The 15,827-nt window shown below is 47.2% G+C and overlaps 1 protein-coding gene and 1 pseudogene across 1 annotated transcript in view; one reads left to right on the top strand and one right to left on the bottom strand.

Annotated features, from left to right (window-relative positions):
- LOC123458648 overlaps window positions 1–13,748 on the bottom strand; it is a 33,281-nt pseudogene extending 19,533 nt beyond the window's left edge.
- The window catches only part of Zbtb7c (zinc finger and BTB domain containing 7C), a 405,924-nt gene continuing 403,455 nt past the window's right edge, over window positions 13,359–15,827 (top strand). The window contains exon 1 of the mRNA XM_045143821.1: window positions 13,359–13,477. The gene's annotated coding sequence lies outside the window, so the exon portion shown is untranslated. The remainder of the gene's footprint in view (window positions 13,478–15,827) is intronic.

Here is a 15,827-nt window from a genome sequence, read left to right on the forward strand (position 1 = left end):
GCTTTGCCCCTTACTGCCAGTGACCTTGAAAAAGTCCGAGACTCTCCAGCTATAAAATGTTGGGATGAGTGCTGGAGAGGTGGCTCAGCAGTTAAGGATCTTGCTTGCAGAACCTGATGACCTATTCCCCAGTACCCACATAAAGCCAGATGCATAAGAGTTCATTTTTGGTGGCTGAAGTCCCTAACATGCCCATTTTTTTTCTCTCTGTGTGTGTCTCTTCTTTCTCTATCTCTGTTTGCAAATAAATACATAAAATATTGTTTTAAATGTTGGAGTAAACCAGGCATGGTGGGGCATGCCTTTAATCCCAGCACACGAGAGGGAGAGGTAGGAGGATCATCATGAGTTCAAGGCCACCCTGAGACTACATAGTTAATTCCAGATCAGCCTGAGCCAGAATGAGACTCTACCTCAAAAAAACAAAAAATAAAATTAAATAAATAAATAATTTAAATAAATAAAATAAAAATGTTGGAATGAGCTGGGTGTGGTGGTGCATGCCTTTAACCCAAGCACCTGGGAGGCAGAGGTAGGAGGACTGCTGTGAGTTCAAGGATACCCTGAGACTCCAGATGAATTCCAGGTCAGCCTAGGCTACAATGAGACCCTACCTCAAAAAACAAAACAACAATAAAAAAATTTGGAATGGTAGTGCCTACATTATAAAATTGTTCTGTGGATCAATGAATTCTTATTTATAAAAGATAATGGGGCTGGACAGATTAAGGTGCTTGCCTGTCAAACAAAAGCACCCAGTTCAATTCCTCAGGATTCATGTAAGCCAGATGCACAAGATGGCACATGTGACTGGAGTTCATTTGCAGTGTGTAGAGCCCTGGTGTGCTGATTCTCTTTCTCTCTCAAATAAAATAAATAATTTTTTTAAATTAAAAAGATTATGAAAAAAAGAAGAAAAAAAGATTATGTAGACAAGTGTGGTATGTACATCTGTAACATCAGCACTAGGGAAGCTGGGGGAGGAGAATTGTCATAACTTTTAGGCCATCTTGACCCACATGGTGAATTCCAGGCCAGCCATAGTCTACATCACGAGAGTCGGTCTCAAAAATCAAACTAGATGAAACAAATCAAAACAAGCAAATAAGCAAAACAAAATAAGAATTTTAGCAATGGCAGATGCCAGTGTTTGGCTGTCACACTATACCTAAGACCTCAGAAGTCTTATGTCATGAGCCAGTTCATCCTGAAGAGATGGTAGGAGCTGTTTCCTCAGCCTTCTTTGAGACCACTGGTCCCTAACATCTATGAGTCTTTCTCATCAATGTCTCTATCTCTCACTGATATGTTGATGTCATGCTTTTCGAGGTTAGTCTTTAGCACACTAGATCAAAACTGGACCTTCCTCCTCTCTAACCCCTTGGTCTCCTAGGTCATTCTCCCCATGATGGTAGTTGTAGAAAGCATATTGGCTTTCTAGGACTGCAACAGCAAATTAGCACAAACTTGGGCTGAAGAGAAGGGTTAGCAGTTAAGGCACCTGCCTGCAAAGTCTAAGGACCCCAGGTTTGACTCCCTAGAACCCACAAAAGCCAGATATACAAGGTGGAGTATGAGTCCTTTCAAGTGGGTAAAGGACCTGGTGTACCCATTTTCTCTCCTCCTCTCTTAATAAGTAAATAAATAATTTTAAAAATCTTACCACTTGGTGGTTTTAGCAGACATTTATCACCTTATGGTTCTGGAGGTGGAAAGCCCCAAGTGAAGATGTCAGAAGGACCAGACCTTTCTGGAGGATCTGAGTGAGGATCTGTTCTGTGGTTCTCTGCTGGCTCTTGGGGTTTTCTGGTGGTCTTTGGTATACCTTCACTTGTAGCTGCATCACTTTGATCTCTGAGTCCATCTTCACTTGAATTTCATCCATGTGAATCTCCAAATTTCCCTCTCCTTACAAAGTGTTGTCATTCAGATGGGCAATATTCTCTGTAGGCTTACGCACTGGAAGACTTAGACCCCAGCAGGCTGTGCTATTTTGGAAAGCAGTGGAACCATTGTATGTGAATCCTTACTGAAACAATTGAATCACTGATGGTGGGCCTTGAGCTTTCCTAGCCTGGCCCTACTTCTTATCTGTTCTCCCCAACTTCCTGCTTGTGTTCTCAGTGTGACCAGCTGCCTCAGGGTCCTGCCTCCCTTACCTTGATGACTGAATCCTTTTGAACTGTAAGCCACAATTAACCTCTCCTTTCTTAAGTTGCTTCTTCTTCTTCTTTTTTATCGAGGTAGGGTCTCACTCTAGCACAGGCTGACATGGAATTCACTATGTAGTCTCAGGGTGGTCTTGAACTCTCAGTGATCCTCCTACCTCTGCCTCCTGAGTTCTGGAGTTAAAGGCATGTGCCACCACACCAGGCTTAAGTTGCTTCTTAATCAGGCATTTGGTGAAAGCAACAAGGAAGGCAATTAATTCATGAGAACATTTATAAGTTACTTTTCTCCTCTCTGTGAGAAAACAACCTGACATAAAACAGCTTTCTTAAAAGAGGAAGGACTTATATGCTAACAATTTCAGAGATTTCAGTCTATATTCCTGAGCCTGGGGTGAGGCAAATTATCATGGTGGTAGGAGGATGTGAAGGAGGCTGATCACCTCATGGTAGTCACAAAGCAGAGCTCAAGGAAGGGATTGGGGACCAGGGGCAGCCTTAAAGTCATGTCTCTGGTGATCTCCTTCTTCCAACTAGGTCCCAGCTCCTAAAGGTTCTAACACTACCCCCCTCCTGCAAAACAGTGGGGACCAAATGTTAAACACATGAGATTATTATGAGGCTCATCTCATATTCAAGCCTTAAAGTCCTGCCCCTGGCCCAACAGCTCATGTCCATCTCGTAATGCAGAATGCATTTATTCCATCTCCACAAATCCCCATAATCTTGCTAGTTCCAACATTGTTCAAAAGCCCAAGTTCAAAGTCTCCTTCCTCTGAAGTTCAAGGCAATTTATTTAAAAAAGAAAGAACAAGTTATATACATTCCTATTCTAAAGGAGAATAATGAGAGGATAACAAAGAATGGACAAAAAGCAAGACCAAAACATTACATGCTGCAGCTCCATGTCCAGTAACTTGGGCATGTAGTCGATTAGCTTCCAGTTAGCTTGGCAGCCTCACCTCTGTCCTCTGGCTGCATGAGTCCACGAGGCCTAACTTGGGTGCCTCCACTCATTGCCTGAAGCTTTCCTTAGCAGACGTAGCCTCAGCAGAACCCAGCAGATGCCTGTGTTCCTGGCGTCTCCAACACACTCCATTACAGTTTAGGCTCCACTCTCACAGCTTTATGCAGCACTCTCTTCAGGGATGCCTACAGGGACCAAGCTCCTGTCATAACTGCCTGGTCTCCAAAGCTTTCCTTTGAAATCCTGCTGGAAGCCCCTGGTCGGTTTGTACTGCTTGCATTCTGTGTGCCTATAAAGTCAGCATCACATGGATGCCACCCAGTCTGCGGCTATCAGCTCGAGTAATAGTTGGGATCCCTTGGACCACGACTGCAGCATCCTCTTACGTGTCTGGGCAACGAACACAGTGAAGTGAGTACTGGGCAAACACTTTCCTAGATTGCCCTTTGTCAGTAGAGCTTCCTGGAGGCTGTCTCTCTTCTCAAGGGGAAGTCTTTTGAACGAGTCCATCCTTTCATATCTTTGAACCTGTGATGGTCAATTCTTCAGACACCCTCAAGGCATCTTCCTGTTATTCTCTTTCTTTCTTTCTTTCTTTCTTTCTTTCTTTCTTTCTTTCTCTCTCTCTCTCTCTCTCTCTCTCTCTCTCTCTTTCTTTCTTTCTGGTTTTTCAAGGTAAGGTCTGCTCTAGCCCAGGCTGACCTGGAATTCACTATGTAGTCTCAGGTGGTCACAATCCTCCTCCCTCTGCCTTCTGAGTGCTGGGATTAAAGGCGTGTACCACCACAACCAGCTCTTGTTATTCCTATTTCTGCTTCTTTCCTGACTGAAAATATTTTTATTTTCTTGGGGCTTTTTTCCTTGGGGCTTTTTAACCTCCATTGTAATTTTTTAAAACATGTTGGCAGTCATCTCTTTAGAAACCATGGCATTCTGAGTCCTCACTTTCCAAGGGCTTTCCTCATAAGTCGTTATGTTTCATAGACTTTTCTACTCTGCTTCCCCTCTCCTAAACTTGCTATGAATCTGGCTAAAAGCAGTCGGCAATAACTATGCCAAAGCCTGAATGCTATACTTTCTTAAATTTTCCTTCATGAAAATAATTAGTCCATTACTTTTATTTTATTTATTTATTTTTTAAAATTATTTATTTATTTATTTGAGAACGACAGACACAGAGAGAAAGACAGATAGAGGGAGAGAGAGAGAATGGGCACACCAGGGCTTCCAGCCTCTGCAAACGAACTCCAGACGCGTGCGCCCCCTTGTGCATCTGGCTAACATGGGACCTGGGGAACTGAGCCTCGAACTGGGGTCCTTAGGCTTCACAGGCAAGCGCTTAACCGCTAAGCCATCTCTCCAGCCCAGTCCATTACTTTTAACTTGGTTTCAAAACTCAGGATAAGTATACAATATAGACAATTTCTTTACCAGAATTTAACATGGGTAACCTCTGGTTCAATTTCCAACATAGTCTTCATTCCACTAGAACTTTGATGAGCGTAGCATTTAATGTCCACATTTCCATCAGCAGTTTGGTCTCCTGTACTCTTACCAGAACCACCTTGCTTCTCAAAATTCTTTCCACACACCAATTCTAAAGACTTAGGAGCCATCAGGGTGTTAATCCATCTGTTAGGTCAGAACTCTGAGGATCCAATCATTTCTCCAAAGCCCATCAGTTGGTAACCAAGCCCCCAGCACATGAGGTAATGAGAGACATTTAATAATTAACTAAAACAAGCTGGGCATGGTGGCACACGCCTTTAATCCCAGCACTTGAGAGGCAGAGGTAGGAGGATCGCTGTGAGTTAGAGGCCACCCTGAGAATTCAGAGTAAATTCCAGGTCAGCCTAGACTACAGTAAAACACTACCTCAAAAAACCAAAAAAAAAAAAAAAAAAAAAAGTAACCATAATGGACATCACTTGATGGATTTAGGGCCTATTCTAACTCAGTATGAATTTTGTTAACTTAATTAAAATTCTAAATATTTACAAGAAGGTCAGTCATATTTATAAATTCCAGGTAGATGTGATTTTTTTTGTGTGTGTTTGGGGGTTGCTATTCAACCTAAGGATCTGGTCAATTCTGAAGGAGATCACATTCCGGTATTTTAGTAATTATGGCCTGAAGAGAAGATGTGGGAAATATGTGTTGCTCATGTTTATGCAATATAATTACACACGTTAAATTTAACATGACTGGAAGTAGTGTAATTGCTCACATTTTCCTACATAGGCCGTGGGAAAGACTGCATCTGAGGGCCTCATTGGCAAAATGGAGTAACAGCCTTTGACAGAGTGCTTGGGAGCCTGCGCACAGAGGCAGACGATGCAGCGTCAAAGCAGCACTGGGGAACGGCAGAGGCCAGAAGGTTCTAGGGGTCAGTACAAGTGGGTTCTGAAGAGGCCAGCATTGACACCAGTGACCAATTTGCTATCTCTTCTTAAGAAAGATATGAACCTAATAAAAGATGGCATGTTTGATCAAAGCAAGCAAGCAAGCAAATGAAAAGATTTTTTTTTTTTCTTTTCCTGGGGCATGTTCTCCCACTAGCTCAGGCTGATCTGGAATTCACTATGTAGTCTCAGGGTGGCCTCAAACTAATGACGAACCTACCTCTGCCTCCTGAGTGTTGGGATTAAAGGCATGTGCCACCATGCTCAGCTGAAAAGATGTGTTTTTTTTAAAAAAAATTTAAATTTTATTTATTTGCAAGTAGAGACATAGAGACAGAGACACACAGAGAGACAGAGACAGAGCATGGGTGGTTCCAGGGCCTCTAGCCACTACAAACGAACTCCAGGGGTATGTGCTTCTGGCTTTAAGTGGTACTGGGACATCGAACCAGGTCATTAGGCTTTGCAGGCAAGTGCCTTAGCTGCTGAGCCATCTCTCCAGTCCCAAAAGATGGTTTTTGAATTTGAATAGGAAGACATGGTGCCTGGATACTATGAAGCATCTTTATCACAAACTGAAGGTATAATAAATAAATAAATAGCCATTTCCTCTACACATTGCTCCAAATCTTCATCATTACATCATACTTCACACGGCCAAGAATTTTGTATTGAATTTTCATATCACATTGCTTATAAAGGCAGGCACTCTGCAACACAATTTTTTAAAAAAGTATTTCTATTTGGTTATTTGCAAGGAGAGAGAGAGAGACGAGAGACAGAGAGAATGGGTACATTAGGGCCTCCAGCCATTGCAACTGAACTCCGGATGCGTACATTACTTTGAACATCTGGCTTTACCTGGGTACTGGAGGATCAAACTTGGGTCATTAGGCCTTGCAGGCAAGTACCTTAGTCTCTAAGCCATCTCACCAGCCATGCAACATAAATTTTTGTCTGGTGCCCAGAAGTTCCTGATTAAAAGCAATGCTCTTCTGCCAGCCTCTGAACAGAGTGAGGGCTCCCCACAGGAGGTGTGTCACACCCTCCTAATTGCACAGCTCTGACCTGGGCATCAGTGATTCTCATGCCACATTCTTGGGGAGAGGGTGGGACAATGAGACAATAAACATAGTGTGTGTGTGTGTGGGGGGGGTGAAGGAATGGAGTTAATAGGATGATATTCTACAAAACACTGTGTCAATTCTCAAGTTGGTTCTCTAATCATCATGGCTTAGACTGAATCATTCTCTGAGAATGGTTGTGGAAGGTGTGTGCGGGAGTGTACACGTCTCCACACTTGGTGCAACCATTACTCAGTGAACAGCGGAGAGTCTGGAAACACACCCGCAGCTCAGACTGCTGGGAGATGTTTAGGGCTGGCTCAGTGGTTCTGCCACAGTGGGGGACATCAGTGGGCATCAGTGAACAGCCTGTTGGTGACCACCCAACTACTTCTGGGAGTTATTTTAGGTAGCTTGGCTGATTCAAGGGTGGGAAAAAAAAAATGTATGTTTGGAGAGGAAGGGTGGGGCTTCTGAGAAAAGGTCTTTCTTAAGGTTAGGGGTTGGTTCTCCTTTAGAGACTCAAATCAGGGGGTTCACAAGCTGCACGTGGAGCAAAATGGAATCCTGAAAGCTGGGGAGCCAGGTCAGAAACAGAGAGGTGGCACACAGGGACCCCCTGTGGAGGGTTACTGCTACTGTAACTCCCCGGTCACCCTCCCTTGGAATACAGAGGGAGTCATATCTTGTGTACAGTTTCCTGCTGTCTAGGGTTCCATTCAAATTCTCTTGAGCTACCTCAACCTTTAACAAAATCTTTGTGGGCACTATGGCACACAGATGAACAGGTGGTTATAGGAGCACAGCCTGCTCATACCAGCTTCTCCACGGGGTGGGGGGTGAGGGTGGGGGAGGGGAGAGCGTTGCACCCTCTGTAGGACATGGTGCCTGGAGTTGGATGAGTGATAAAAGGGTCAAGTGGGTTATGGCCCTACTGGGAGTGTTAAGAGTCACAAGGACACTGAAGAAGAATGCAGGAGGAGGGCTGAAGAGATGGTTTAGTGGTTAAGGCGCTTGCCTGTGAAGCCTAAGGACCCAGGTTCAATTCTCCAGGTCCCATGTAAGCCGAATGCACATGGTGGCACATGCATCTGGAGTTTGTTTGCAGTGGATAGAAGCCCTGGTGCACCCGTTCTGTGTTGTGTCTCTAACAAATAAATAAAAACAAAACTTTTAAAAAATAAGAGAATATTTTTAAAATGAAAAAAAAATAATGCAGAAGGAGCTAGAAGTGGGACTTCCAGATGCATAGTATTTTATAGGGGAAGTCAGCCCCTGAGAGACAGTGGGAGTCACACTTGGATTGTACAATACTGGCTGTAGCTGGTGGGTTATGTGGGTTTTAGTTTTTCTATATTTAACTCTATATTTTTTGGATGGGGGTAATTGAAACAGGATTTCTCAAAAAAGCTCTGGTGGTGGGCTGGATTTGCTGTGTAGATCAGGCTTGCATTGAACCCACGGCAGTAGAACAATCTCCTATATCCTTGCTTCCTTCTTTGGCAGAGAAAAACATCATTCTGATACTCACACACCTTTAATCCCAGCACTCAGGAGGCAGAGGTAGGAGGATCACTGTGAGTTTGAGGCCACCTTGAGACTATGTAGTGAATTCCAGGTCAGCCTGGGCTAGAGTGAAACTCTACCTCAAACAAAACAAAACAAAATGATAGGTAAGATTCATTAAGCTTATTGCAATGGGGAGTATTGCAAAGGGGGAGAAATGGGACAAAAAGAACCAGCAACTTATATCCAAGGAGTAGGTGGGTGGGTAAGTGGATGGAAAATTACTAAGAGGCAAAATCAAAGGCAGGCAGCTTTTCAATAAACTGAGCTAGCATTATTCTTGCTAAAGAGAGAAGCAGAGAAACCAGCTCAAAGGTAGGGCATGAAGAATTTGGTTAGATATTGAAATGATCAAAGATCAAGATATCAAGGGCAAGGAGGATACTCACTAAGTGGGCCACACCGGATTCTTGCAAATCTGGACCAAACAGACTGAAGAGAGTGCCCAAGGGGGCGAGCCTCCTTGGAAAAAAAAGAGTCTCTCTAAAGTTTGGTCAAGGAGACAGTCTTTGTTACAAATGTTAAAATAAATACAAATACAGGTTGTAACTATGGTCATTAAAATCAGAAATAATAATAATAAAAATATGTTCTTGTGAGATACGAAAACCAAATGTAATATGTAATCCTGGGTTAGATCCTGACCAGAATTTATTTATTTAACATTTTTTTTGTTATTTTTATTTATTTATTTGAGAGCGACAGACAGAGAGAGAAAGAGGCAGATAGAGAGAGGGAGAGAAAATGGGCGTGCCAGGGTCTCCAGCCACTGCAAACGAATTCCAGATGTGTGATCCCCCTTGTGCATCTGGATGTGGGTCCTGGAGAGTCAAGCCTCGAACCGTGGTCCTTAGGCTTCATAGGCAAGCGCTTAACCGCTAAGCCATCTCTCCAGCTCTAATTTTTTTTTTTTTTGTCATTAGTGAGACAGTTGGTGAAATGTTCAGTTGATAGGGTTTTATTGATGCTCGGGCTCTGATTTTCCTAATTATGTTAGAGTATGTCTTTCATGTTAGAAATTATTCACTGAAACATCTTTTTTTAAATTTTTTTTTTTTTTAATTTGAGAGCGACAGACACAGAGAGAAAGAAAGATAGAGGGAGAGAGAGAGAGAATGGGCACGCCAGGGCCTCCAGCCTCTGCAGACGAACTCCAGACGCGTGCGCCCCCTTGTGCATCTGGCTAACGTGGGACCTGGGGAACTGAGCCTCGAACTGGGGTCCTTAGGCTTCACAGGCAAGCGCTTAACCGCTAAGCCATCTCTCCAGCCCTCATTGAAACATCTTTCAGTAAAGCAGCATCATGTCTTCAGCTTCCCTTCCCTGGGATTCTCCGCAGCTGCACTGCAGTAAAGCTGCCTTGCTCCTTCTCCTCTAGGGACACTATGGCAGGGTCGGGTGATCCCAAGCTTCTGACCTCACAAACCTGGGTTCAGGTGTGTCAGTCCTCGGCTGTGTGACCCTACCTATCATCACTGCAACTGACAACAGAGTTCCCTCGTATATAATGGTTACAATAGAATGTACCCCAGTGCCATGAAGAACATGCAGAAATACATTCATGAACCCCAATTCTGGAAGGAGCTTGGCACAAGTTACTTCTCCCTTTCCCTTTTCACGATGCAGCCTCTCAACATCCTCAGGAAACTGGTGAATACTGAAACCCAATTTTCAGAAAATTTCTTGAAAATTTATTATACTAACACTGATTATTCACATTGCCTAATACAGTGTGTGATACAACAGTGATTTCTTCAGGCAACACTGGTCCACATTTTGTCTGATCTGCCAGTATCCTGTGGAGGAAAAAGACCTTTGGTATCACCCCCCCCCCCTTGTTATAGATTTGCTAATGGAAGCGCTCAGAAGCTGAATTATATGCCTTTGACGAGTAGTCAAGTCTGTCAGTGAATCCTGCCAATGATGGCAAGTAAAGTTTACTGTTGCACTTATATCTAAGCAAGAACAATACAATCACACCTTCCAAGGCTCAGGGTCCATTGCAGAAGAGGTAGCAGAGAGAATGTGAGCCAAAGGGAGGGTACAACTCATTACAATGCGCTCTTTCAGACACAAAATGGCCTGGATATCCATGACCTCGCAGTGCCTGACACTCCCTACACAAGACCCTCACAATAGGAGGAAAAGATGATGACATTAAAAAATACAAGAGAGACTGGTTGAAAGGGGGATGGGATATGATGGAGAGTAGGGCTCTGAAGGGCAATATGGGGAGAAGGGAATTACCATCACTTATTGTTTCTAATTAATTACAGAAGTCGTCAATAATTTAAAAAAAATTTTTATTAACATTTTCCATGATTATAAAAAAATATCCCATGGGAATAACCTCCCTCCCCCCTAATAATTTTTTTTTTTAAAAAAGAACATTACAAAACAAACTTCCCAATGTTCACTGGGCCTATGTCTTGATGGATTTAGAATCCAGATTCTAAAATGAGTTTTTGAATTTTTCCCTTGCCATATACAAGGTCCCAGGTTCCATCCCTAGCAACACTAATGAATTAAATAGAAACAAACAAATAGAAATAAAGTGCACCAGGCATGGTAGGGCATGCCTGTAATCCTGGCTACTTTGGAAGCTAAGGAAGGAGCATTGCAAACTCAAGGGCAGCTTGGTCTTTAGGGTGAGCTCTAGGCTGGCTTGAGTAACTTAGTAAGACTGTGTCTTAAAATATAAAGTAATAAAGCACGTCTGCGGATATAGCTCAGTGCAAGCACTTGCCTAGAATGCTGGGGGTTCCGGTAAAGAACAAAAATAACATCTTGATTGCACTTACAGTTGTGAACATTTTGCTGGATGCTTAGGTCCTGCCACCCTGAGGCTTACTGCCCTAGAGCATGATCCGTGCATCCTCTGTAGCTGGCGGCTGGGCCAGCTGTTTAGTAAGTCTTGGAGCTGAAACGTCTAGTCTGAAGGTGGAGAAACTTTGCAATTCAGACCCATTTCTAGCTTAATGCCTATGTCCACTTTTCTCAAACAGGACACCCTTCCCCTGGTTGCAGTCTCTCTCCACTCCCCCCCCCCCCCAACTGCATTTTTGCCATTCCAGGGTTGATCCTCCAGGTACTCCCGAAAGCACCCCCACACTTGGCAGAGACACGGCCAGATTTATGGCTCCGAAGCCTGCATTCAGCTGGCTCAGCAGTATTCCACATGGCTGAAGACCCTTTAATGAAAAGAAGCCAGACAGACAACCCAATTTAGCCGAGCGACACACAGGCTAGTTTGGGAAAGCAGTGACTCCCAGGGTTACTTAAAGCAAGGAAGATTCTTTGTTGACACTCTGGAAGCTCTAGCAACTTGGAAGCCTGACATCCTGGGTCTGAACATCTCTTAGTTTCCACAAGAGACTTCTCTATACTTCTATGGCCTTTGAGCAGTTTGAACAGGGCAGTTGTCCGAGCATGCATGAGTGACATTCACTTAGTATGACGAGCCAGGCCTCTTTGGCCCATTAATACCATGTAACTGGAACCAACCCTATGCTCCAGATGCCCCCTTCGCATGCTGGTCTCTAGTTTTCCAATCACACCCTATTCCAGGCACATCCGTCTTCTCCATTCCCAACACATAATTGGCATTGTGCACTTATTATGTGAAATAATGAAATGGAAAAAAAATATTCCAGTGACTGGGATAAGTCCGTAAGCAAACATTAGTGTTCATTAGCAAAGGGTGTTATCGAAGGTTTGCGGCTTTGAGAAACTACCATAGAGTCCCAAAGCCACTGTCCTTTATTGGTGGGTGATCAGAGGAGGCAAGGCGAAGGCAGCTCATTCTCGCGCTTCTGTCTGGCGCCTCACGCGGCTCAAATAAACAGCCTGCAAGAATCTGAGAACAGCAAACCTTCCCGCTTCTAAGAACAGAGAGAGCCCCGCCGAGGATTTGCTGATCTCTCGGGGTTACAGCCTGAGGTGGGGATGTATGTCTGCTGGAGCGCGGGTAGCTTGCAAAGTGGTACAGGGAAACCCAATTCGAGGGTATCTTAGCGAGCCGCTGGCCACAGCTTCTACCCCAGCGTCACCCCGCCTTTATCTCTTAGGCCAAGAGCCCCCCCCCCCACCTTCCCTCGCGTGGGCCCATCACGCTTATTACCGTGCAGTAACGGCGGGGGGCGGGGCTTGATGGACGTGGGAGGAGCAAGCCCTCGACTGTGATTGGGCGCTCCCAGGTAGTTTTGGGGTGCAAGGACGCACGGAGGTGTGGAGGGCTGGGTGCTCCGGCCAGGGAGGACTGATGGGGTTCCACGCATTCTTTAAGGTGGGCTTGCTCCCTGGATATTTGCAGCAGGCTTTCGTTGTCTCCGGGCTGCAGGGCGGCTTCCAAGAGCCTTTGGAAAACTTCTCACACCCCATGTCTTGCTCCCCACTTTCGGTTGGGAAAGCAGTCTCAGCTTAGTTTGATTTCCCACCACAGTCAGACTCTTTTTAAAACAAAACAACAAAAAAAATCACCGTGCGCCGGGGCAGCTGAGCCCAAGAGGTGCCTTACAGCTGTCCGGGGCTGGGGACACACTTAGAGATCCCCCCTGCTCTCGGGCAGCTAGCGGGTCCGGCCGGCCGCAGAGGGCGTCTGGAGACCGGAGAAACCGCGGCCACCTGGCTCCCCCCTGGCCACGGCCAGGGATGTCCCTTTAAATGCTGGAAGAAGCAAAGAGAGAGAGAAAAAAAAAAAAAGAAAGAAAGAAAAGAAAAAAGAAAGAAGAGAAAGACCCGGAGCCCCCAGCGCCGGCTGGCTCTGCCCGGCCCCCTACTCCGCCCCCCACGCGCAACGACCCGACTGCTGCCCGCCGCCTCCGCGGGTCGCGGGCCGTCCCCTCCGCGCCCGCCCACTCGCCGCAGTCGCTGTCAAAATAGAAATTAGCCGAGCCTGGAGGAGGCTGGGAGCAAAGCAGCAAGTGCATGTGTGTGGCGAGGCGGGGAGGGGGCGGGCGCGAGCGAGCTGGGGAGAGGCGACCGGAGACATCCGGGCCCTTTAGCCCCGTGCGCCCCCCGGAGCCGGTGGCGCGGGCGCCGGGCGCGGGGCGCGGGGCTGACGGGCAGCGGCGGCGCGGGAGGCGGGGCGCGGGGAGGGCGGAGGCGCGGCACCGGGAGAAGAGAGAGGGAGAGAGAGAGAGGGAGGAGCTGCCCGCGCGCCTGGCCGCGGCCGCTCGGCTCCAACACGCCCGCCGGCACAGCCCGGCCACGAGACTCCTTGACAGCGGCGCGGCTCGGGGCTCCGGAGCGCAGAGAACGAGGAGGAGGGAAGAGCGCGAGCATCGCGGCCCGGCGGCGGCGCGCGCCGAGGTGAGCCGGCTTTGCGCCCAGGCGGTCCGGGGCGTCTGCAGCCACCTTCGGCTGCCTCGGCGGGTCGGGAGGTCGCGGGGACGCCGAGCGGGGGTCCACTGTGCGGCGGCGGCGGGGTCCAGGAGGCTGCTAGGCGGGAGGTCCGCGCGCCCCAGGGGTGGGGTGCGCCAGCTGGGGGGGGGGGTAAGAGGGAAGGGGGCGCGCTCTGCTCGCCGGCCAGAGGCGGGGGGCTGCGGTGGCTATTCAGGGGCTCGGTGCGTGCGGCAGCCATGCAGCCAAAGGAGGCGGAGGAGAGAGAGAAAAAGAGAGGGCGAGAGAGAGAGGGCGAGCCAGCGGAGAGCGAGCCAGAGAGCGGGCGCCGCGCCTCTTGGCTGGCACCGGGGCCCCCGAGCGAAGTGGAGCGCAGGGGGTTTGAAGGGGACTTTTGCGGGCGCGTGCGGCTCGGGGCTGGGGGCGGGGGCGGCGTCTACCGGGGGTCCGGGCGGGGCGGGCCTCGTCCACAGCTACAGGTGGTTCCTGCCAAAAGTTTTAGTCGCACTTCTGTTGGGAAGGCGCGAGAGCGTTTGGGGCAAACTGAGAGTTTTCTGGGACTTGGGCATCCGCATCTTGCATCGCCCTTGCTTGAAGATTAGAAAAGGGGCTGGCATGTGTGTAGGGGGATCCCGCACCTTGCAAACAGACTTGAGGTTGCCTGGCGTCCCCGACCCTAGCGGCGCTCAGATAGTAAATCTCCTATCTTTGCTGTCCACAAATTGGGAAGCTGGGAAAACGGGCTCACACATACTATTTTCCCAAGCCCTGACAAAGTTAGGCGTAGCATCCTCGGTACCTGTCACCCGCTCCAGGCAATTGGAGGTCACTTTCTAGCGATACACACAGAAACCTCCCGCATCTTTGCTCGTGCGCGCATCTCTTGTCTGGTTTTAAAGCGGAATTGCCTCTGGCCGCTGACTGTATTAGCTGTTCTTGCTGTTGATCTGGATTCACCACCAGAAAGGACACTCCCCCCACCCCCCACAGCAGCCAAAGAAAAACCAAGCCGCTCCTGTTACCTTTGAAATCTCTATGGCATTGGAGGTACCAAAGCCTCGGTGGCCGTGGCATGGGGCAGAGGAAACTGGGATCAGTGGCATGCGCTGTCTGCTTGTGGAGCCTTGCAGAGCAAGGGCTGGGGCTCCTGGGGCTTCAGTGGCAGAGAGAGGTGGGGGCTGGGAAGTGCTCTGAAAGAGGAGGATGTGCACTGTCCAGCTTTGGGAGAGAGGTTGTGAAGTCCCATTGGCTTGGCCTCGTGCCTTTTTGGCTGGATTGACGATCTAGGGCAGCCAGGTAGAACCACCCGGGTAGGTCGATCACGGACTGAAAGAAATCATTATTCCCAGAGTGGGTCTGATACCCGGGTGTTACAAGTAGGTACGATTCTGCCAAGAGCTGGAAACACTCAGCCCTTCTTTCTCCTTGGTCCTGCTCCCACTAGTTCCTGCCCCCACAGCGCCCATTAGCAGAAAGGGGGCATCTTTGCTTTAGAGGTCACCGATTTAGGGACTGAAAAATATCCTAGGTTTTAGGAGAACTCATTATTTTACCAATGAGCGGTCCCAGGCCCAAGGAAATATGAGACCTACCTCCCATAGTGGAAAGAGCCAAAGGAAACTAGAAATGACATCAGCATCCCGGGCCAGTGTGCACGGAGTTCTCTGGGCTAGGCCTTGTGCGTCTAACAACAGAAATGTCAACCCCAGATCCTAAGTGCCTCATATGCTTTTTAGCTGATACTTTCTAAACTCATGCTTTCCAGCATATACGTTGCATTTGCTGTCCCCTGTCCTTGGCATAACAAAATCAAGACTGTCCCTACAAAGTTCACTCTGACATTGTTCTAACTTTTCCTGTTCCCTTATTATCCCAGATCCCTCGCATTCCTTGGGTAACATAATGTGGCTTGATTAGTTAAGATGAGTGTGCAGCTTGTCTCACTGAATCACCCACTTTCCATAGGATGCCAGAGCTGTTTTCCTGGTAATTAGGTTTTACAGATATTTTTGAAAGGAAGCCCAATTTTGGATCAATTACATTTGGACACAAATGCTGTGCTGTTGTGGATACCAAGTGAGAAAGATGAGCAATTATCTGGGGGTGTTGGAACAAATGTTGTTATGAGTATTTGACACAGCTATTAAGCATCAATGAATGGGTTCTCAGTAAATGTTTTTTTTTTTTTTTTACTCTGTATTTTATTGAGCAAACAAAGTGTCTTAATTAAAAAGAGATGTGCATTGGCCACTTAGATCTCACAACTTCTATCTTACCAGTGTGCATGGGGAGGGGGTTTGAATGATAAACAATGATTAAG

Source organism: Jaculus jaculus, chromosome 2 (assembly GCF_020740685.1).
Source record: "Jaculus jaculus isolate mJacJac1 chromosome 2, mJacJac1.mat.Y.cur, whole genome shotgun sequence".
Taxonomy (NCBI): Eukaryota; Metazoa; Chordata; class Mammalia; order Rodentia; family Dipodidae; genus Jaculus; species Jaculus jaculus.